This window comes from Lonchura striata, chromosome 5, assembly GCF_050655825.1.
Source record: "Lonchura striata isolate lonStrDom1 chromosome 5, ASM5065582v1, whole genome shotgun sequence".
Classification (NCBI taxonomy): Eukaryota; Metazoa; Chordata; class Aves; order Passeriformes; family Estrildidae; genus Lonchura; species Lonchura striata.
The window spans coordinates 55,018,931-55,043,716 of NC_140707.1; the positions used below are offsets into that span (position 1 = coordinate 55,018,931).

At 33.7% G+C, this 24,786-nt stretch overlaps 1 long non-coding RNA gene across 1 annotated transcript in view; it reads right to left on the reverse strand.

Moving 5' to 3' along the window:
• LOC110477271 (uncharacterized) overlaps window positions 1-24,786 on the reverse strand; it is a 115,058-nt gene that overhangs the window by 15,964 nt on the left and 74,308 nt on the right. Inside the window, exon 6 of the long non-coding RNA XR_014955720.1 lies at window positions 1-15,290. This exon is cut by the window's left edge and continues 15,964 nt beyond it. This is a non-coding gene — a long non-coding RNA (uncharacterized LOC110477271). The remainder of the gene's footprint in view (window positions 15,291-24,786) is intronic.

Below are 24,786 nucleotides of genomic sequence, written 5' to 3' on the forward strand. Positions count from 1 at the left end.
GAAAAAATAAATGGGGATGGTATGAGTGACAGAATACATGTTTGAAGATAATGATATTTTGGTAAAAGAGTTCCTACATATGCCTGGTGCTCTGCTGCAGATGTCCAGGATATTATTTAGCTATGGGAGACTATGTTGTTCAATATGCCATATGATATGATTATGTGTTTGAGAACAAAATCCTAGATACACAAAAGGCAATAATAAAGTTTTCGTCCACCTGACTGCATAGTGAATCATAATGGTTTGATAAACTCTCTGCTAGCTATTTTTAAATGTTGAGGTTTTTGTATAGCTGAAATTTCTATAGTCCATTAGATAATCAGAGTCACTTTTTTTTCTAATATACATACTCTGTAAGTTTGGATTCTGAAAAAAAAAAAAAAAATCAGAAGAAAAGCTAAAGTAAACGAACAATAACAAAAAGAAATATTTTTTCTTATTTCCTTATTTACATGGGTACACAGACACGGAAAATATTTAGGACCCTAACTTCCTAGATACGTATGGATTCTGGTCCTCATAACAAACCTCACTGTGCGGGATTATTTTATTTTTGCTAAAAACTCAATATTTTTTCTCAAGGAAAAGTAACCAGCAAAATCAGGGATTCAAATGGATTCAAACTGTAATTCTTATAAAAGTATTCTTGAACTTTTTTTACATTAATAGACATTTCTTTCGCATTTTAAATTAGTTGAATTAAAAATAATGTGTGTTAACATAGAATTTTGAAACATTTTATTATGTGTGTTCTACATCACTGTATGATGAGAAGCTATTTGAAATTGACAGACTATATATATAAAGCAAATTAAGCACAGTTCAAAAAATATTAATTGTGAAAAGATATCTGCTAATTGAAATTTACAACTCAGTTAAAGGATATTTCCCTCCAAGTGACCTGTAACACATACAAAGAACTTCAGAGAGCCATTTTTGTGGTTTAATATGTCTGGGAGCCCACCTGTGCTGATTTTTATATCCCTCATTAATAGTTCTCAGAGGCCAAATTTCAGATATGCGTGTCTTTTCTCTACAAAAATCTGAAAAAGACGCTAAGAGGGAAAAAAATAGAAATCATAAAATGAAAGAGAAAAGGAGTTTCTATGAATACCCTAGAGTTCTGAGAAGTGTCAGTACCCTGAGGGAAGACATGAAATGTTATACTCCAGATTTAAACATGGCAGAAAATGAGTGTTGTAGTTTGATTTTGAATTACTTTTATTAACTTATTCATGTAGTCACCAATTCTATGTGCCATTACAGGACTTATAATTTTTGTGGATAAAGTTCCAACAACATTTTCAGCTGAAAATATTGGAATCTTTCTTCCATAAGGTGTGTCAAAATGAATGGAGAACAAATAAGAAATAATGGGAATGAAAACCAGGAATTTTATTTCTTTTTCAATTTCCACTGTGCTGTATCATATTTTTAATCAGTTCACACTCCAAAAACAAACCTCAAAAGTACATATTCCTGGTTTTTAGTTCCCTATATCTGCAGCGGAGCTATTTGTCATTCCTTCAGATGGCCTAATACTTTGTCATTTTCCTTAAGAGAGGAAAAGAAGTATGTGTCATTTTGAGGAGTTGATCCCTGTGGTGTAAAAACAACTAGTTTAGGTATCCTCAGTGCTTAAACACAAATTCTATTATCACACCTCAGCAAAAACATATAATAACTACATAGAGAGAAAGGATTTGTCAAAATCCTTGACAGGAAAACCAGAAGTAGGTGTTTTTTTAAAATATTATCCTGAAACTTTTAAGCTAAGCTAAAAGATAGCCAAGAATTTAAGACGTTTTTTGCTGTTAAAATTTTCTGTCACTTAATAACAATGACATTAATAAGCCCCATACTTCACCTAGGCTTCCCCCTTGAATACATGGAACTACTAATGAGTAAGTGGGCAGTGTATTTGGGTGTGCATATGTATCCACACACACACATCTTCAGTATGTTTAGGAACTGTCCCTGTAACTCTAAATAGGATTGTTGAGGTAAAATTCCCAGTTAGGATGTATAGATTGTTTGGGGATATTTAAAGTTGTATTTTAAACCCTTGTTTTATTGTAAATTATGTCTCCATTTATATTATTTTATACATGCAAGTACTCGACACAATTTATTTGGGGAGATACTGAAAGCTCTGTGGGGAAACTGACATGAAATTGGTTCTCTAATTGCTTTTCTCTGTTTTGGTTTATTTTCCATTTCGATGCCTCGCCAAAGGTGTAATAGATGTGGAGAGTAATTCTTATGATTATGTGTAGTCTTTTTCTTGTTTTTAAAAGTGAAACTTTGTGCTTCTGGACATTAATGCCAGCATCTATCCCAGGAGGAGGATCTAAAGTGTCAATTCTGTTCACTCCAAACAATGGTGAAAAGAGCCATGGTGTTCTGAGCACATGTAGAAATTCCCAGTGGTATTCTTGACAACAACATTCCTCTACTCAGAAACAATATTTTTCCCTACATGTGACATTTACATAACTTACATGTTTTATCTATGGTGTCTTGGTTTAATTTTCTTCCATCCTCATGAGGCTATCATAGAAATTAAACCACTCAGACATGAACTGAAAATATAATGTACAACCAGGTGTTTTCAGGACTTCAGAATTGCTTTAGGACCTGGGGTGCAATTCCACAGAAGGAGAGGAGACCTGGGAAATGTGCACCTTCAAACATTTTGTCCCTTTGCAATAGACTTTCCATTTAAATATCTATGTATTGTTTGAAAGCAGAGCTTAAGCCCTTGGTGGGTGAAATAAGGTAATATTCACTGACAATTCTGATCACAATAGTTGTTAAAACTTCATAATATTGTAAAATTTCTTTTCATTATGGTTTTTTAGTTAATATATTTTTGTTTGTGTTTAACATGATTTAAAATTAATTAATATATGAATTACAAAATCCTTAAAAAAAATGTTTCTCTCTTGAGTTAGTAGAAATGTAGATTAAGGGGTAATTTTGCTAAAGTGCAGGTCAGTCCAAGCCTTCAATTTGAAATAAAAAAATTAAATTTTCAGTTCTTAATATATCCATATATTTAATTTGAATTTCATAAAATATGACTAAAAATAACCTCTAACTAAAACAGTTCAGACAAAGCAATTTTTTTTTAAGACAAGAATTGCTTTCCTAAGTGGAAAAAGTATGCTTTCTGATCAAAAATCATGCCATTCCAGAACTATTTGTCACACAGAGGCCACACAGGAGCACATAAAAATATCATCTTCTTCCTTCTGAACTTCTGATTTTCTGTAATTTCTGTGTCTTCCTCAATTTTTCTATTGACAATAATTTCTTTCAACTTCATGACAGCAGTTCAGTGCTGCTTCTAAGTTCCACCCTAAACTATGCTTTTCAGACACCCACCCATTAAAACACAAACAATTGTGAATATTATACAATTAATATAATACTGAATTTCTATTTGGTCATCTAGAAGTTGTTTTTTTTTTATCTCATGGGCAATTATTAGAAACAAAATTTGCAGTTTGACCAAAGACAAGCAACTTCACAGACCTGAATCTGGAAAAGGTATTGCTAGTATAGATCAGCCACTTTTCTTTTGATAATTAATCCATGTTAACATTTGGATTTGTAGGGAATGTATGGAAACCTATTATTACAGTTATTTATTCTCTTTTCTTGGATTGTATAAATACCATATTTATTTGGCTGGAGACCAAGTTAATTTCTTAATTGAATGCTTTTTGCAGCAGAATTATTTCTACTGTGCTGTCTGCTGCTTTGGGAGTGATATCTATCTAAAGCTGTAGATATAAGCAAGTTACTTTTCAGGATGATACTCCTCTGCTAAATACCTGGATTTATTTATTCATATAGGTGAAACACTGAGTCGTTTGCACAGGGACAAAACAGCAATATGTTCTGTTACAGTCAAAGTTTTCAGTTCATTCCTTAAAAAAGATGCAGGAATAGAAAGCCACTAAATTCACTATTCATTGTGCATAGGTAACTAATGGAACACACCAGACACATGAGAAGAGCAAGGTGTCAGCCTCACTAGATCATCAGCACAATTCACCAAAAACACAGAATTTGCTGCACAGCAAAATTACTATTTTCCCAGGTACAAAATTACCTTCAATGAAGATTTCAATTGACTTCTGTGCCTGTCTCTATATTTACAGCTTGCATCTTAATAATTTTCATAGATATGCTGTTGCATATGTAAACATCATTAAAATGAGTGGGTTTATTATGTTGTATTTATTTCCATGCACTGAAGTAATCTACTCTATGCTCTTAAATCTTCTGGGGTTTATTTCTTAAAGAAAAGGGCACACATTTTATATCTTGGGGTACAGAAATGAATGCTTAGCTGGCTTACAATATGCAGACAATTCAATAAAGGGTTCATCTCCCCACAGTTTAACAACTGCTAACAGAATTACTGTTAAAGTGTATGTTATTCAGAATAGCTTGATAGAATCAAAAATTAATTGCTTTAAAATTAAAAATAAATAAAATAAGAAAAATGTCTTATTCTCATAGTAGGGAAAAAAAGCAACTTCTCATAAATTTATATTTTTGACCTTGGTTTCTATTAATTGATGTGAAATATAGTAAAAATCATAATTAATTTTTTTATTTCTGTAAAATTGTCTATTAAGTTTATCTTGACTTATCAAACACTGAAGTAATGTAATTTCTTGTTAAATAAAATCATATAGGCTTTCAAATTTTATGATTTATTAAAGTCCTTAGAAGATAAAAAAATAGGCCTACATTTTATACAGACCTATAATCATCTAAGGTATTGCTTTTGAAAGTTATATTTAACATTGCATGTTGATATGTCTGTGTTTTTGAAAAACATAAATATATGTTGACTATAAGCAGGAAATGAGAGTCTGACCTCTTTAAATACAAGATTAATCATAAAAAAAAAAAAAAAACCCAAATGAAAACAAATCCATAGCAATGTGTCAAGAAATTTAAGATCATAATTTTCATATCATTATTTCAGATCATTGTATGTTAACATTGATTTTGCTATCATTTGCCTCTAATATCTCAACTCCCTGAAAAACAAAAATCTCTTTCAATTCTCAATTTACTAACCTCAAATGCTAAAAAAAAGTAAAGAAGCATAAAAATAAATGTATAGCATTTATTTTACATTCTCGAGTGTTTAATCTTTTCAGACAATTTTTGGCTTGAGTTTTAAATAGAAATATTGTATCTGTCAGAAGTAGTTTGGGTTCTATTTGAAGGTTAAGAAAGATAGGAGGCATCTTAAAAGCATTTTAAAATCATCTCATAAAATATCTAAAGACTAATCCAATGAGGATTTCATTCTATGAAGTCATTTACAGAGACATTCAGTAATTTTAAATAGGTATAAGATTCTGTACTTTTCAACAGAAGTACTCCTTAACGTATCATTTTAAGGCAGATCAGAAGAACATAACGACCCGATCTCAGATGTTTTGGTATGTCAGCAGTCCGCATAGTAGCATCTTAAAAGAACAAGTTAATTGCATAATTTTTCCTAGTGCAGCTTGATAACTTGTTCTGTTACAATTTTATCTCTATCATGTAGACAGTATTGTACAAGGAATTCTTGTGCCTGAGCAGAGTCCATCAACATGAGGAAAGTCTGGGAGTTCAATGTTCTTTTCAGTGGTGAAGATTTCACTCAGATTCTAATCTACATTACATCTGTGGAAAATACTGAAACATAGAAAAGATGTACTGGGCTAATAAAGGGCTGAGTGAGGCCTGCCTTTAACAAACTGAGTTATGATGACAGGGTAGCAGAGGATTAATGTGATTTAAAAGGTTAGGAAAGACTAGGCTGTAGTGGCACAAATCCTTGTCTATGGCTGAGTACTGCCCTAAAAGCAGGGTGGGGAAGGCAGGTTTTTATTTCCCAGTCTCAAAGCAAAACAAGTAAGACAAAGATGTCACAAAATGAAATTTAGAGGACTCATCAATACATTTTAATAGAAAATTACCTATACCCAGAATTCAAAACAAAGATTAATGAAAGCTTTTTCTGGTTACTTAGTACAAGGCTAGTAAATATGGCAATCATTCCTCTGTTTGATTTAATTTTTGAAAACAGAGTCCTAATTTTTGAAAGTTTTCTCTTTTATGTGTACAGGTCAACTTTGAAACCCCTAAACTATAATGAGCAACTATTATCTATAAGCAGCAGTCTTGAAAATTACATTATTTACACTTAGGTTTTTCTTAGCTAGATCTTACTACTCTCCTTCTGCAATGCAGTGCTTTATGAAGGTATTGCTCCATTAAAAATAGTTGATTGCTTGCTATACTCTTTTCTTGTATTAACCAGAAAGCTGATTTTAGGAGCATCAATGTACCTATAGTAATATATTCATCTGACAGAAGTTGTCACAACATCAGCTAATAAATTATTTTATGCCGACATTTGTTACAACCCCACTGCTGAAGCACTGGAAGATGAGGGAATAAAGCACGAGGAGACAAAATTGATTTTCTACCTTTTCTGCTGGGTAATAATACTGAACATCCATCTTAACGTTTAAGATCAAGGCTAGAAGTTAATATACAGCTGAAGGCAGGGGGGGAGAAAGAATCCTCCAGATCAATATTTTGCATTATAAACCACCTGCATGCAGACAGTGTCAAAACTAATACTGTAGCTACAGTACAAAATTGGTAACATCAATTCAGCACTACCTTTCTTGGAGCTAACATGAGAACATTAAATTTCAAACTACCAAACTGCTCTTTTACTGAATTAGTGATATTTTAGTCAAATAAAGTCCAGTGGAACATTAACTAGGATGTTGATTCATGTGTTTGCATCAAACTTGCACTAAAAAGCATTTTCTCACAAATCTGTGTAACTGTTTGTAGTCAATGTTTATAAAAAACATTTCTCTCTAAAACAATCCCTCTGGTTTAGCAGCCTCTGCCTAAAACCAGGCTCAAAAACAGATAATGCACTTACTACTTTTAATAGGTTCTCATTTCCAAACCACATTTGTTTTATTGTAAACTCCTTTCATGAAGCATCTTGGCACAGTACAATAGATTGATAATGTCATCCTTGGGTGATGGCATGATGAAGGGCTTTCTCAGCATAGCCTTTCCTTTGTTCATTGGGTTAGTCAACAGGTAAAATGCATGAACTGTCAGCTATCTCTCTTTTCTACCCTGCCCATGTGTCAGATGAGGCTACATGTCTTGTTAAAGAAGGTGACAATGATCAGCAGTCAGAAGCAACAAACGTTGAGCATCTGTGGCCACATTTATTTAATGTATTTCTCTCATCCTGGTGCTTTCTGTGTTTGTGTAAGGTTTACTGACAGGTAAATGTTGCTGAAATACAAGTTGTGGCAAAGCTCTTGCCTATTCCCAGGCAAGAATCTGAGATGCTTACCCAAAGCCCTTGATCTCTGCTTAGCAAGTTTATTTGTTATTCACCATCTGTCACAAATCACTCAGGGCAAAACTGTGGCCTCAGGCCTCTTCTGAGCCAAATAGGAACCACACGTGTGCACCCAAATCCAGATGCAGGTAAACCCTTGGTCTTCCATGTGCAATCTGCCTTCACACTTCCTTCATTTCACAAAAGAATGGAATTATTAAAACCTGAATGAAATGTCCTTTATGATAGGAAAGATATAAAGCATTTTTTTCCTGGTTTGTTTTTTCTTTCCTTATTTTAGCTAGCCCTGTAACTCAGAACTTGGCCCTGTTTGAAGCATTCTAAAGCAGCTGCTTTGTTTATTTGCTTAGTCTTTTGACTTCAGCTGAATTTCCTGCTGTGCCTGGTGGTAGCAAGAGTTGGAAAATGAAGACACAGAAACAAAACCAATGAGCACAGAATCTGATAAAAAGACTGATTTTCAGATATGATATTTTTGTCAGTTCTCTAAACAACTGTAAAAATGTAAACTGATGCTGGCGGCTAACATAAATTACTTTTCTTTATTTGGCCTATAGCTGTAAGCACACCAAGTTGAAAAATAATTTATATATTATTTATGTGTCTGCAGGAACAGTATATTATCTCTGAGGGTAATATGCTAACTAGAAATGATCAGGGAGTTTGTGAATAAACTTATTTTCAATTAATTGTAATGATTATACACAGCAAAACTTTGGAGGAATCTGCTTGCAATGATCTGAGGTATTAATATAGGTTTTACCCTTAAATAAACTGTTTTAAATTTGAGAAAAACAGAAGATTTGAGAAAGACAGAAGAATTTCAAATAACTTCATCAAACAACTCAAGCCAAGCCTTAATAGAGGCTAGAAGTTTCTATTTCATTTGGCTGAAGCATTTTTGACAACGCAGGGCAACATTGGACTAACAATTATGGAAGAAGTAATAAGCTCTGTAACTATGAAAAAGTAAAATCTAATGCCATCTCCCAGTGAAAAGAATAAAGTAGGGAAACTAGTACTTTTTAAAATCAAAAGGTAATAATACGGAGCTTTGATTATGAAGATAATTATCATGACTTTACCATTTTGCCACATAATGAAAAATACCATCACTTGTCATTTTGCATGAAGTGGCGAGACATTTAGTCTTTGCCTCTTTCCTTATACATTCACAGCTCTCAACTTTATAATTATTCTTTGTGTGGTCCTACATTTTCTAGTCTCTGACATTTGGCCCTTATGTTACCTACTTGATTTCACAGTTTGTTGGTAATGAATTTCCTGCCCAGTTGAACCAGGTTCTTGATTTAGGAGTTTCTCCATGCACCTCTCTAGTTAGGGGCCTTTTGCCTTACTGAAGAGATTTTTTTTTTTGTGCAGGAGGGCTCGGGAGTTGCATGCAGAGAGGGATCTTCTCTTTGCTATTTTTCTTGAACTGACTTCTCTTTGAGATGTTACCATTTCTTCAACTTCCTGATCCTTTAACTGTATTTAGCAAAAGGGAAAGAGAAAAAATTATCATATCAACTTTTATTTGGAAAGTCAAGCAATGGTTTAATCTCAAAGTAGAAGTCCATTATTTTTGAAACAGTACTGAGGGTGACTCACACGTCACTGCAAAGGCATCACAAAGATTAGATCCATAAGGGAACAATTACCTGCTAAAACAGTGCAGAACCATTTTCCTGGTAAATATTAGGACATTAGCAACAGCTTGGGAAAAAAAACTACAATAAAACAAAAACAACAACCACAAGAACAGTTTATTAATCCATTAATCTTTTCTCAGTATCTTATGCATGATACTTGCAGACTGTTGCAAGTGGATTAAGTATTATAATCAGTTTAAATTACTCCATTATTTCTACCAGAGCAACTACAAATCCTCTCTTCTCTAGTGACATCTAATCTGGTTGAGAGGATGTCTAAATTAATGTGTGTTCTCACAAATTATATCCTATTAAAAAAAAAAAAAAGCTGAATACATAGCAAGCAGAAAAGTGAACAGGCATCACTTTTCAGAACTAGGTAGCAAAAAAGACAACATATTTCTGTGGCAAAATTACAAGCAGAGACAATATCCCTGTGACCACTTTAGTCCAGTAAGACAGTTGCAGAACATTTTCTACTAATTGGAAACAAATTAGCACTGTCTGGAGAAAACAGTGAGAACACTGAACTCTAATCTCCTACTAGAACATGTCATGCATATTATCTAGAAGGTTTTGAGCATTTTTATGTACACCTATTATTTTTTTCTTACCCTCTCATTATTTCATTTTGCCTCTGGGGTTCCACTTTTAGTCAGACATTAGTCCTATTTGCAAATCTTGAACAGTTGTGAATAAATTAAGAATGTTAATTACTGTACAGGTAATGTCACATTTGATAACTGGAGGACTATGATTTGGAAGCATATTAGAATTTTAATTTTTTTTCATTTCTTGTTGTCTCTGTTGATTGTGTAAGATAAGTGTTTGATCTGTGCACATCTCACGAGCTCAATATTTTGTAAATAACCTGACTGGATCTCTACCCACTTTAATTCAAATTTTTATATGGGTGGGTTGAAGACATTTGTATAAACTCTGGAATTCTATTTTGTAAATGTAGATGCAGAAATATTAAAAACAAAAAATAACCTGTTACATTCTTTTGCAAGGTGATAATACAGGTGTAAACATGTGTGTCCTAGCATAGGCAGTATTGTGAAGGTGTTTGAAGGGTAAAGTCAGATATTTACAAAGCACTTAAATGTGGTCAACACCTAAGTCTTTCATCCTTAGAGGCACTACACTTTAAGCAGAAGTGGTACAAAGATGCTGGATTGGTAAACTGGAAGGCAAAAATATTTTAATTCATATAGTGATGGAACCACTGTTCTGTAAATATATTTATTATAGTTTTGCATATTCTATAAACCTTTTGTCTAGGTTTGTCTAGCCATTCACTACAGAGATTGACATGTTCATCGGAGTTGAGCTCTCTTGCAGAGTAGGAGATATCAAACCAAAGACAACATTATTAGAATATCCATAGCATAATCAGGACACTTGCCAATTTAACAACGTACAAAAGGATTTATTAGGGGTCTTTTTGGGTTTTTCACATGTGGACATGTGTGGACATACACTGATGTTCACATGTCTTTGTGAATTTATATGCAAAATGTTCATAATCTCAGAAAATATATTTGATGATGTATTGGAAAAAGTCCTCTATTGGATTAGCACTTCATTTTAAATTTTTCTTCACCATTTTAAGATGAGAATCTTGCTGATATCAGTCTTTTCCTTAAACTTTGCAGAGAAATGTCCCAAGTTATTCACTATAGCAAAAAAAAAAATCTAAAAAAAACCACCCATTCCTTTCTCTTTTGATATTTAACATCCGACAAGAGATAAAAATGTATCTGAAATGTGAAGCATGGAAATTCAGAAACTCTCTTTGTAAAGTTGTTCTCAATGCACATACAACTGAATTTCAGCATCTTATTTTATTGCTATGCCATAACATAATTTAAAAAATAAATTCTTAAAGGTAAATTATATAACTGTACATTTAACAGTGAATGCCAGAAGGCGCCTTACTGTTTTACACCTGTATGATAATTTCTAACATATCTTCAGACAAAATGTCTGGTGTTGAAAACCTCATTCAAATGCTGAAAACTACTTGTCATTTGCTATGGAACCAAATAAAATGGCAAGTTAGACAGTTATATTGATATTAATGCATCAGTACGATACAGAGACAATGAATACAATAAAACTTCTTTCTCTGCTTGGGGCCAGATTCACAACTGAACACAATTCCCTTGTCAAAACCAAAAACTTTCATTAGGTAAAGCTAGGAAATTCCAGTTTTAAGACATTTTGTTTGAGATCTAAATTATGCTAAAATTATCACTTCAGAGTTTCTACATTAGATTTTAGACACTAAGGATTATTGCTGTCAGAGATTTTATCTTTTCAGCATAAGGTGTACCATCACCAGCAAATTTGTGAAATCTCATCTTAAAATCTTGTTAGAAAGTCAAGATTAGAAAGATTAGTTAGAAAGATTTTTTTAAGGACATCAAAAAACTCTTTTGTAAAGAAAATGCATTTTGATTCTGTCTAAATAGTCTGCTCAAAAAAGACTGAAAAGAATAGTAAGTATTCTATGCCATAAATCCTCATCTGCTTTTCGTATTATTAGATATGGTATTTTTCTTAGTCTTAGTCCAGAAAAGATTGGATTCCTTACTAAAATTTTACAGAAAATTTCAAATTAATGCCTGTACTGAAATCAGATTATTAAAGAGTGGCAATTTCGTGGCTTCATAGTGAATAAAGACTATAACATCAAAATAAAAACACCTTAGAAAAATAATTGCATGGTAAGTTTTAAAATCTAGCACTACAATACAATTGCACAATGGATGCAAAATATTTTCTACAGCTTTTCTTGTTTTATTTCTTGCATTTTTTTTTTTTTTTGATTGGAAGTAGGATGAGTCCTTAAGTAATGAAGAACCACAATAATGGCATTGAATTTGTGGTTCTTCTGTAGTTATGATTTTTCCTAGCACAGTGTATGGCTCCGTGCTTCTCACTTCCTAACCACTGTATCCCACACCTCTGCTGGAATCAATGGATCTCACACTGACAAGTGCTGGAGTTTCAAACATTTTATTTTCTTTCCCACGAGTTTTGTGACTGCTGTTCTGTTTACTCATATGCTTCCCAAACAGCAAGGGAGCATTTTTTGATAGACACTGTGTCCTCTCTCCCCAGCAGTGCTGGCGTGGATTCCCTCTGTCTCCATCTTTTATATCCCTTTTCATGTCTTCCTCTGAGCTAACCAGGCCTGTCAAAGAAGTAGTTCACGTAAACTTAAAAACTCAGTGAAGAAAGGGTATTACAATATTACTACTTCCACATCAGATGCAATATTATAATAACTTTCAAAGTCTTCATCCTAATCATAATTGTTTTATGGGGAGGATTTCTGGTACTAATCTCCAAAAAAATAATGAATACTACCTGAGGGTTTTATTTCATTTCAAAAAGATAAACTGTCCATGTGAGTTAAGAGTAAATTTTAAGCTCCAGAATACTGAAAATATCATGGCCACTGTGGAAACCCAGGGCAAGGGGAATATTTCTCTGTCTGCCCTGAGGGGTTCTAACTCCCAGGGAAGCACTGACTTTGACCCTCATTCATGGAGAAGGCCTCCTAAGCCTCAAAATCAACTAGAGACCACAAAAGTGTGAAATAGATTATAGAGAGTAGTATAGTATGTCAGTTGGGTAAGAAATTTAGGTTTTGAGATTTTTAGTGTGTTGTAGATGGGAACAAGATGGAGGGTATAGGGTGTTGTCTCATGTTCCTTCCTCTTCCTTCCTCTTCCTTCTTCTTCATGGGTTTAGGTAATATCTTGTAATTAGGTAGAAAAATCCTCATCCTCATTGTGGGTCTTTAGGGGTCAGTTATTGGGTTAGAAGGGAAAATCATCTAGGTATCACTTCTAAATTGGGCAACATAGTTTTTGATTAGGCTTAAAAGGCCTTGTTAGACATTTTTGTGCTGTCTTCCTGCATGCAAGTTCTGGAGCAGGCAGCGTGCTGAAGTTTTGATAAGATAACAATAAAACAAGAAGCTGAAGACCAAAAAAGCCCTGTGCATCTCCGTTCCCTGACACAGAACTGCTCCAGGAGGGTTTCCCCTGTCAGGGGAGCCCCCAGGGGGAAGCCCAAGGTGGGGCCAACAAAGCCATAGGCAAACATCAGGAACTGAAAGGATGCAAAGGCTGGTGAAGCACTAGAAAAATGCTTTTTCTTCTCCAAAAAGAGCATTTAACAGCACCAACAAATTTTCAGTTTCCCAAGAGCAACTAAAAATTTTGCCCAAGACCCAAAGTGAAATAATTAATTACAAATTAGGGAGGAAAAAGTAAAAAACAGAATAAAAACTCTTCTAAGAATCAAAGAGGAACTATCTAAGATTTTTATTTCCATTCTTATACCTAAAAATCTAACCCCACTTTTTGATATTAATAGTTCCTTTCCCACAGGACTGAAAAACATAAAGAAAAAAGAATATATAATTCAATGACGGGGACTATGAAAATAAATGTTTGCACAGCATAGAAGAAAATACTGTTCAAGATTATCTAAAGAACCTGAATGTGCACAAGTCCCTGGGATCTGATGAAACACAATTGAAGATCCTGAGGGAACCATTACCTTAAGTTGCTAATCCACTGTACATCATGTTAAAAAAGTAATTGCAGACTGGTGAAGTTCCCACTGACTGGAAAACAGAAAACATAAACCCCATTTTTAAAAAGGTAGAAAAAGGAAGATCCAGCAAACTACAGGCTGATCAGTCTCACCTTGATGCTCAACAAGATCACAAATCAGATCCTCCTGGGAACTATGCAAATGCACATGGAAAATAAGGAGGCAATTTGTGACACCAAGTATGGCTTCACTAAGGGCACATCATACCTGACAATTTGGTGGTCTTCTAAAACAGGTATAAAGTTGGTGGGTAAAGGAATGGTATCATCTACCTGAACTTGTGTAAAACATTTGACAGTTTACTGCACAACATTCTTCTCTCCAAAATGGATTTTGGAATGGATTTGACAGGTAGACTGCACAGTGGATAAGAAATTGGCTGTGTGGTTGTAGCCAGAGTTGTGATCAATAATTTGATGTCCAGGTGGAACGCAGTGACAAGGACCATTCCTCAGGGGTTGCTATTGGCACTGGCACATTTCAACACCTTTTGTCAGTGGCATGGACAGTGGTATCATGTGCATCCTCAGCACTGATGACACAGCTGTGTGGTGCAGTTGACTTGCTGGAGTGAAGGGATGGCATCCAGAGACTTGAGACAGTGACCTGTGGGAACCTCATGAAGTTCAATACAGCCAAGTGCAAGGTTCTGCAGCTGGGTCAGAGCAATCCCAAACATGGACACAGACTGGGTGATGAGAGGAATGATGAACAGCCCTGAGAAGAAGGCCTTGGGGGTGTTGGGGGATAAAAAGCTGCACATGATGCAGCAAAGTGCATTTACAGCATAGAAAGCTAACTGTATCCTGGGCTGCATCAAAAGAAGCCTGTCCTGCAGGTAGAAGGTAGGGACTGTCCCCCTCAGCTCTTCCCTGGTGTGACCCCAAAGGAGGAGCTGCAGTAATTCAGTTATATTGATATGAATTAAATATAAAGAAAAAAATTGCTCACTATTAATCCTTGGCAGTGACAGGCATGAAATCCAAAACTGGTCAGGATGTATATGCCTAAGCAGGTGGAATTAAAATTGCATTTTTCTTATTTTAGATTCCTTGAACTCAAAAGCTGCAAAAGGTTTTACAATCAGCTTTCAACAGAATCTAAACAGAAATATGTTTGTATATGCTCCTATATTAATATATATACCCCAGCAATATTACTAATGAAAGCTGCTAAAGATTATAGACAAACATCATTGTTGAAAATGGTTTATTAGAGGTATTAATGAAAGGGGTGAACAGCAAGAATTTTTATTTAATGAAAAATATCTCAGCTTCTCTAAACATTGTTAAAGTGCTATCTTTTCCTCTTTTGTGGGAATGGCAAATATCACACAATCTCTGCAAAGACCTCTCAGTTTGTAACTACATACTTACATCATAATTACATAAAGGCAGTTTCTCTTTATCCTCTCTTTATCCTGGCCTTTCTTTGTCTGTCATTCTTTGCCTCTTTCATAAATTATAAAACATACATCTTAACTTGTTCCAGGTCTTAAAAGCACTCCAACTGTGGGGTTTGGCTTTAGCTCATACACTCTGATTCTCAGTTTTAAAGCAAAAGCAGTAGCCCTGCAGGAAGGAAATAAAATAAAAATAAAATAAATAATAAAAAAAAAAACTGATTGATTTCTGTGAATTCTTGAGTGGAGAGGGAAGAGATGAAAATCTCGAGTGTCTAAATGCTATATAAAATTGTACATACATAAACTTAGTATCTAAATGTATAGATGATAAATGAGATCCCTAGCATGCTGAGTATTTAAAATACTTTGAGTCTGAAAGTAGAAAATCTGTTTGTTATGTCTTCAACACAAATACAGATTTTTCAGATGGGATGAGGCAACATTCCAGAGCAGATTAGCACATTTGGTCTGCAGTGCTTCATGATCTTGACTTATGAACTCAATGAACTCAAATTCTGCTAACACTGCCACAGAATCACAATGAAGGCAACAAAACTCTATTACCAGAAGCTTAAATACTGTGGTTTTAAATAATGTCAACTTTAACAAAAAAATTCCCTACTGGAGTATTCCATGTATTTTATTCATGGTGAACCAAATAAGCTGGAAGTATTGCCTCTGTGGTTAGGCAGTAAGAAATTATTTTATTTTAAAACACTGTGATTAGCTTTGTGGGTGGGTGGAAGTGTGGGTGTGAGCAGCTCTAGATGAGTGCATGCCTATGTAGACACAACAATGTGGTAGCCAAAGCCAAGAAAATTAAATGTCACTTTTTTCTATCCTTAGGAGTTCTATTAAATGTGGAGGCAAAAAAAGTTGCTTAAATCAAAAACAAAAACAAAAACAAAAACAAAGCAAACAAACAAAAAAAAAAAAAAACTAAAAGCAAAACAAAGAAAAAAAAGAAAAAACAACTACATTAGACAAAATTGCTATTATGTATAGCAGTTTCCTCAGGGTAGGTATTGCATGCACGTTATTGTATAGTGCCTGAAGGAAAATGTTGCAATGCAATGATAAAAATATATGAAAGGTTTAAATGCTTTGATAAAATTTAACTGATGCATTAGTGGTATGATTTTAGAATCAAAGAAAGAGCCACAGAATTGGTCCTGATGGATCACACTGACAAAGCAATGTGTGGGAGGCTGAGGACTACCCTATGCCTGTCTTCCTCTACACTTTTAATTCACCAACTTGTATTAGTATATAATTTCTAAAATATACAAAGGCTTTAAACTTTCACATCTTTATAATCTGTTATAGGATCAGCCTAGACTTTTTCAAGATATACTGAAGTTCCTATTGTAAAATAATCATAGTGATGATGATGATGATGATAATAGTAATAGTAATAGTAATAGTAATAGTAATTAATAGTAATAACAACAGCTGACATTAGGCAAAATTATCAGAAATAAAAATATATAAAATATTTATTTAATTTTACATTGACAAGTGATATGTTTTAGTGTGCACTTATCTTACAAATACTTCAGACATTTCTCACAAATCAGGAATCCAAAAGTGATTTCATTTTAAGATGTTTTGAATTTTTAGCTAGTAATTGTAAGACTAAAAAACCAAAAGAATACCCTTTAACATTTATGGTCATGGGACTTCTAAAGGGAAAAATAAGGTCTTCTGAAGTTAAGCCAAATATATGTAGGAGAAACTAAAATATCAGGCAACAGTTCCCTGTACCCTGAGGCTGTTTGGAAAACCCTAATTTAAGACACCTTTGAGGGGATTTAACATAATACCATCTTAAAGATATCAAGACAGTGTGTATGAAATACCCTGGTACTTTCTGCTGATCTCTGACATATTTGGAAGTTTATGTTTTTGTTGGATATGTATTCATGACTCAGCTCTCTGTATTGGGAACTGAACTGGAAACATAATGTGATAAAAACTCTCTTGTGAGAGATCTTGCATCTATATGTTCTTATAAAATATAATACCTGTAAACACACTGAAACCAAAACCAGTGACAACCAGCCAACTAAAAACCTCTAAAACCCAGAGATATATTTCAGTTTAAAGAATTAATTTATTATAAGGGAAAAATACAAATGGAAATAGGAACAATGATAATATCTCTATTAGGGAAGCCAGTGCATAGCTCTTTGGAACATGCTGAATGAAGTCTGGCTCACAAATCCCCTAGAGCCAGTAAAATAAATATGTGTACATAGAAAGGAAAATGTAGACCTGCCACCTCATTGACAGTTTCATAGTTATATGAATCTCAAGAAAGTTGCATTAGAGTCCAGAAATGTTTAATTTAGTTGGTGGATTTTTCCTCGTTGACTTGACTGGTGCCAGGGTCTTGTGAAAATTCTATTCACAATATTTTCTAATGCTTACAATACTAGTTAAAAACATATGTCTTTTTCACTTCAAAATAGAAAACTGATTTGACTTCTTGGAAAGGTTTAGTGATCCGGCTTCATTATATTGCCTTGATTTGGTCACTTGTTTCTAGTACAAGTGTCAAGCCTGTCTACTGATCATCTACAGACAACAGCTGCAATGGACAGAAACACAGAAGTATTGCTTGTTATATTGAAGCTGTGAAATAAAAGCAAAGCAGCAAATATTAAGAGCTTTTAAAGACAGTTTGTTGTTTAAGGACTGTCTCAACATAAGCTCTAGAGTTCTTGATAGATAGAAAGCTAATTTAGGCAACATATTTTATCTTGACTTAAAAAGTTATTCTTTACTACATACTCATTCCACAAGGTGAAGAACTCAAACATTTTGTGTACTGCTGACACTGTATAAATAACTAATTTAGTAGATGATATTGACAAAAAAATATTTCTGATTAAAATAATTGTAGTCTAACTTTATTTCTTGAGAAACAATTACAACATGCAAAGGAAAAGTTTTTATTTCTACTATTTTCAAAAGTATTTGGTGGATAATATTTCAGTCCATGCTAGAAATTTTTTATCTATTACTCATCAGAATCACAATATCTGTTACAGCTATTTTGCTATAAATGTTTTTCTTAATCTCACTAGAATAAGCACTGCTATTATCATAAATCACTTGAGCTTAAAAATACCTCTGTGGACAAAGGCCTTTTGGTCCTTAGACCTTTGCAACTTTAATCTTTACTGCAAATGCGATTTGGATAACAATGTTTTTTAGACAACAGTTGGTAACGAAAATGTGAATTTTTGAATGCACATGTGAATTTCACTTCATGTGGTGTGGGAGATCTGATATAAATTTGGACCATAATGTATCCTTGTGTCCATGATTAATGAACTGTTAATCCTGAAGATACAAGACTGATAATAAAAAATACCATTGGGAAAAAAATATTTTTAAATATTTCATCTACTCCCTCTCCATCTATCAGATGGCAACAGATACAAAATGGATTTTTCCCAGCTTGTTCAGGCTCTGTAATTTAGAGTATACCTGCTTGGCCACAACTTCACAGATAACACGTTCTTTACCTGGGATTTTCACCTAGGTTAAGACATGCAATACAAAGTGGAGAAGCTCATCATTTGACAGATGAGTTAGAATTCCAGACCCAGTAGTAATTAACTTTATTATAATTTCAGGTGTCTGTGCTCTTCACAAAAAAACCTACAATATAATTTGCTGGATTTTTTTTCAGTGAGTTACCTTACATGGATTGCCCCTGTTAGGTATACAAAGAGGAAGTGTTGGATCCTTACAGAAAATGTTTCTTCTTAACAAATCAGAATACTGATTTCTTCTTTTGCCTGTTTTTTTTACACTGTCTTCTGCCTGCAAGTTCAGCACCTTTTCATCATCTGACAAGTTAATTTTAAAAAACACCCAAACAACAACATGACATGAATAAATAATTTTAATTAAAATAGCCCATAGTCAATCTTTCCACTGTGTAATGGCATAACAAGTCAATAATACTTTAATTGGATTGCTGAATTATCTTTTATACTAAAGACACTAACCTTTCCTAAATAAATGGAAAAGTAAACTGTTACATATGAAGTTTTTTCTTCAAATCTCTCACTTTATTTCTTTGAAATATAGCATATGATTTTAAAATACAAATAATGGGGGCAGGAACTATAAATGTGTTTTACTACATCATAGCAAAAAAATATTTTTTTTGCTCAGAGGCCTCATGTGGCTGGCCCAGGTCCTGCTGGAACCACATCACCCCTGCACGTGGTGACAGCTCACTGTAGACAAAAGGAATGAAGGCACTGGAGTGACAGAAAACCTGGGTTTTATTCTCAAATTTTGTACTCATGAGGAGGAAGAGAAAGGAAGGAATACTTTAGCTTGGTCTACACTTCTACCATTTATGAAATACACCCAATTAGAAAATCTGATTTCCCGAATTGTCTATTTATGTCTCCATGTTTGTGCAACTGTATCTTAAGCTACCACAAAATAATGATGATCATAAATGTTTTTAACCTTCTTTTTTTTTCCATTTTTACTTCTTTTTTTATCAGCTGTAACTAACTTTTTTGGCAATGTCATGTTAAATTCAGAGAGAAGGAGAGCCAGTAAGAAAAATATATTTTAGATTAGTAGTGTGTGCCTGTATATATATATAATTTATATGAAAATAAATTTAATAGAAATGCAAATTAGTATCAAACACAGCAATCAAATACAGTAAGTCTGAAGGTTCATTACATCAGCAGACTGTGCTTCCACATCCATGTAGACATGAGCAAGTTGCTTCCATCTTCTATTCCATAATGTTTCTCAAGAAAGGGCAGACAGAACAAAACGTGCACAATTGCAGGCTGAATGAAATTATTTATTCAGGTTAACAATGTAGAAATAAAATTAAATCAGAGGTCAGACCAATAAAAGGACCAGCTTTCATAAGAAGTCAGATCTACCCATTTTTTTCTATGAATGAAATTTATAGCTTTTCAATATTGTATCCTGAAAAATGTGTCACTGAGTGACATGGCTTTTCACCTTTAAATCTGAGGTGAAAATAAGGAGGCCTGCCTTTCATTAATTTTGCAAATATATTTTGGATCTTTTTCTATGTTTTGGCTGGCTGAACTTTCCTAAATTCCAGAAGGAAAGCTCCCTTTCCTGTCTTCTGCCATAAATAACATCTTTTTCTTAATGTATTTCACTATTCAGAACAGTTTCTAAGCCTGTTCACAAAGCTGTCAGGGCAAATGAATCGCTCTCCCCTGATGTTTGTTATTAACAGATTGTATACTGATAGGATAATAACCTCTTTCTTCATACATGAAAGGCATTCTTGTGAGCTGGATTACAACTTGAGATATAAAAGACGTGCTCTGTGGATAACTTCCAGGCTACTTTGCACCACATTGCTCTCCCATAATTTTCTGTTTGTTATCTTGAACGAGTGACAGTAACCACCGATCAAAAACTGAAATTTATGTGAAATGAGTACCACATGTATGATGTTTACTTCAGTCTGGCCAAAGCAGGGACAGATCATTATAGCCCACAGAACTATGTGTTTTAGACAGCGTGTGCAATTTGATATCAAGTGCCATAACTTGAATATGCAATAAAAAAAAGAGACTGGTTTGAAAAATAAACCTCTTGTCATATCACGTGTTAGTTTCCAGCAAGGTTTTGGGGTGGTTTTGTCAAACAAGTACTTATTTGTTTGCTTTAATATGTTAAAATGATCATTTGTCTTCTTTGGTGGATAACTGTACATGTTTTTGGTGTATGTAAGCTATTGGTACTTGATTGAAGATTTGAAGGAGAGTGGCAAAGGTTTTGCTAATAAAAAAATAAACTCCCTAAGATCATTAGACAGGGCAAGTGAAGATGTGAATGACAAATAACTTCAGCTAAAAGTGAGGTATTTCAGTACCACAAGACCTTTCATTGCAAGCTGGAAAGGACCAGAATTGAGAGTTCATTTGCACTTCTGCTATACCACTGAAATATTAAGTACAAGACAAAGTTTGTCCCTTCATTCCTGTAAATTATATTGTTGTGTTGAGATTTATAAAACCTTGATTTGAGTATCTAAAGGGAATATTTAAATTAAGAACTTAAATTTTTTTTGCAGTCAGTCTAATATGATAGACAGTTCACCCCAGACTTGAATTACAGATTTAGACTGTCCATTTCTCTAAAATAACTGTAGGCTTATGACATATGCACTCAGTTAAAGTGACTGAAATTATGCATGGATCCCTTTCTGAGCTACATGGCTTTTGCTGTTGACTTTGTCAGTTGAAGAACCAGAAATCAAAAATTGAGACAGCATCCAAAAAAAAAAAAAAAAAAAAAAAAAAAATTTCATAAGGGGAATGCTGATGACGAACTGAAAATGTTTCAAATATATGAGACTTATGGATTTGTTCTATTCTATGGATTAAAGCCGTAATTAATTTTTGTGCTTGTTCTTTGAATGTTGCAACACTGGAATATTTCAGTTAAAGTAGAAATATTTATAAATATGCTCTCCCAGGGCATATTGAGAATTGTAATATAATTATTTGAGTTTCCATTGCATTCTGTGTGAGCTTTGAATAAAATATTACCTGTGGTGCATTTGTTCTTTTCAATACAATTCCAGATATAATATAGTTCACACTTAAAGCAAAGATATTTTTCCATCACATATTTGTATTTTAAGGCAAACTACAATTAATCCTAAGAGGAGGTGTTTTTTTATGTTTTCAGGAAAAGTTCTGAACCTGTTGGAAGTTCAGCTGGAAAATACCACACATTTGATATCTTACTAATCTTCTGATGTCATGTCTATGTCAATTACAGGATGTGAATGCAAACCTGAGGGATTTGTGCTCTGTGCTCCGTTACTCATTAAAAACATCATCCTATGACACATCCTGTAATTCTTGCTGTTCTTCTCTGAAATTCAGCTTTGGCTGACAAAGGGTTTGAATTCCAAGTTCAGCAATTTAAGAAAACAATAAGGATTACAATTTGTTATCTTGTTATATGTTGTTTTGTAGCTGTAAATTTGGAACACTGAGTGTATGTTCTGATGGGTTCCAGTTCAGTAGTTTTCTTATATTAACCTTGATATAAACTGAATATGTAATTAACTGTCTTCTTGAATGCAGCAATAAGAAAGTTTGCCTTAATAATTTATACATACTATATTCTTCACTGTTACATCAAAATAGTAGTCCATTAACCTCAAATAAAATTTTCAGACAGAATTTTCCTCATAGATTTGTTTTTAAATTCTATATTCTTATTTCAGGTATGTGTATGCACAAAGATGCACCATATACATATATATATATATATATATATATATAATACACATATATTTTTATGCATCTGCATATATATATTCATATTTATATGAATGTAAATATAAGATACAGTAATTTCACTGAAAACTTGAAAAGTAGCACATAATTTTATATATATTTCTCTTTCATTTAATCTCAGAGTATGATGTAATTTTATGAGCCACAAACCCAGAGGTCTTCACCTGCTTGCTTTGACCTGTCAAATGATAACATTTTGATAATATTTCCTTGCTTATAGTCTTCTCTCAGTGACCTTATTATTTTTATGAGCAGTTTCAAGACAGCAAATGTATGAAAAGATCCTATATTCAAATAAACAAACAAATTAAAAAATTATTTATATTTCATCAGTTTTTTAGATGTTCTTCCTTGAGTAGAAAAAATTTTCAAAAGCACATACCCAAGAACATGCTTCAAAGTCCTAATCTAGCTCTTTAACATTTGCTCCCAGCAGGATAGAGGTTGATGTATAAATTATTCTGCTTTCTTCTGAGGTTTCAAGAATTATGACCAAATAATTAATCCAAAGCTGTCTGCCCATAGCTCTTTATTTTTATTTAGTGGGGGACATTCAGTTTGGAAGACTATTCTACAGTCTAATTGTAGGCAATAGCTGCTATTTTCATAATTAATTTTTCCACACAATTTTAGAAGTTTTAATTTGAGAAAGATTTTAATGGGTAGCCAAGTTCATTTTCTCTGCTGTATAAAGCATCAATATCTTCCCTATGAAGATTTCATAAATATGATCAATGTATAGGATGTACATTTTATTGTTTGATAATTGATGTAGTAAAATCATTTTTGAGGGCAGGATTGATGGATGGATCTGAAAGGAGAATTTGGGTTTTGCTTTTCAAATCAATAACAACATATATCAGAGGAAGAAGGAAGAAGCATAAACAGCTAGAAAGAAGAGTCCTCATTTCCATTAATAAAGATTGACTCTCTCACACTCTCTTCATACTCAGAGGTATGTCAGGGAAATTATGAAATTCATACCCATCAACACAGGTTTCCTGCTTTAGCTCAGTTGTGAAACTCATACAAAGACACTGATGAGGAACTAGGTGGAAGTCTTAGCATTAGAAAAATAAGTCTTTATAGGGATGTGAAGAATGTTAGTACTCTGTGAGTCATCCACTACATCTGTGACTTAACCAAGGTCATCATATATTAAGAAAATTATCACTATGCCAACAACACAGATATATAGCTTTCAAGAGACTGAATCTATACTGGCAGTACACGTGACATGAGGAAACTTTATGCAGACTGATAAAACCATGTCTTGTTAAGCACATTTCCAGACCTCCAGAGCCCCCTGAACTTCCCTAAATAGTGACTGCCTGTTACAGAGGAACAAAATTTGCACTGTAGAGTAGAAGGAGCTGTTTTGTCACACCAGCAATTGCAGCAACTAATAAATCAATTCTGACAAGTCTTCCAGCAGAGGGTGTGGATAGAGTTGAACAGTGCAAGGGGATAGGACAGCTCTAGATAGAGTTTACTCTGCAGTACTTGCCCTGAAGCTCTTACTACACAAAACACACTGCTTCAAGCAACAATTCAAGTTACATTAAGCCTGAACCATGCACATAGTGAATCATGAGGGCTGGGCAACATCATTTGAATGTAGAAGCCAAACAGTTGGAGTCACACCCTATTTTCCTGCACTCACCACTCCTCTAGGCAAAGATGATGTGGTAATGTGATGTCTGCATACAATTCTTGCTTGCTCCACAGGCAAGATTTATTTCAGTTAAAATCCTTCTCCTAAGTGTCATGATCATTTATGTGTAGCCAGGGGACAAGTGAATATATAATTACATAGCTTAAGTCCATCCACCACAGTGATAGCTGCACAATCAAATTCCAAGTGAGTGCAGATCTGAGCACTTATTTGGGACAGCAAATCAGCTACCTTAAAATTTTTTAGATTTACAAGCAGAAAGGCATTTTAGCCAACCAAGTGGTTTCTCTTGGACAACTTACAGTTCACAATTTAACAATTTGCCTCTGCTACAATAATATTTTTTAATATATTATGAATATAAGCAGAGGATGAAAGGTTTTGTTATTTACCAACATAAGAGGACCAAATGCAAGTTAGAAAAGTTGAAGTCCTATTGCTCAAAGGGTTAGTTATTTGAAGGGACAAAAAATTATACAATAATTTTGTGTAGTTTTCCTCATTTCTGTCTCTTTTCTGATTGTTAAATATAATTGCCTTTTGTCATAACTGCCTAAAAACCAGTTATCACTCTTCATATTAATAAATTATAATTTTTAAATAGATGTGCATATATTGTTTTAAATTTATCTGTCTTC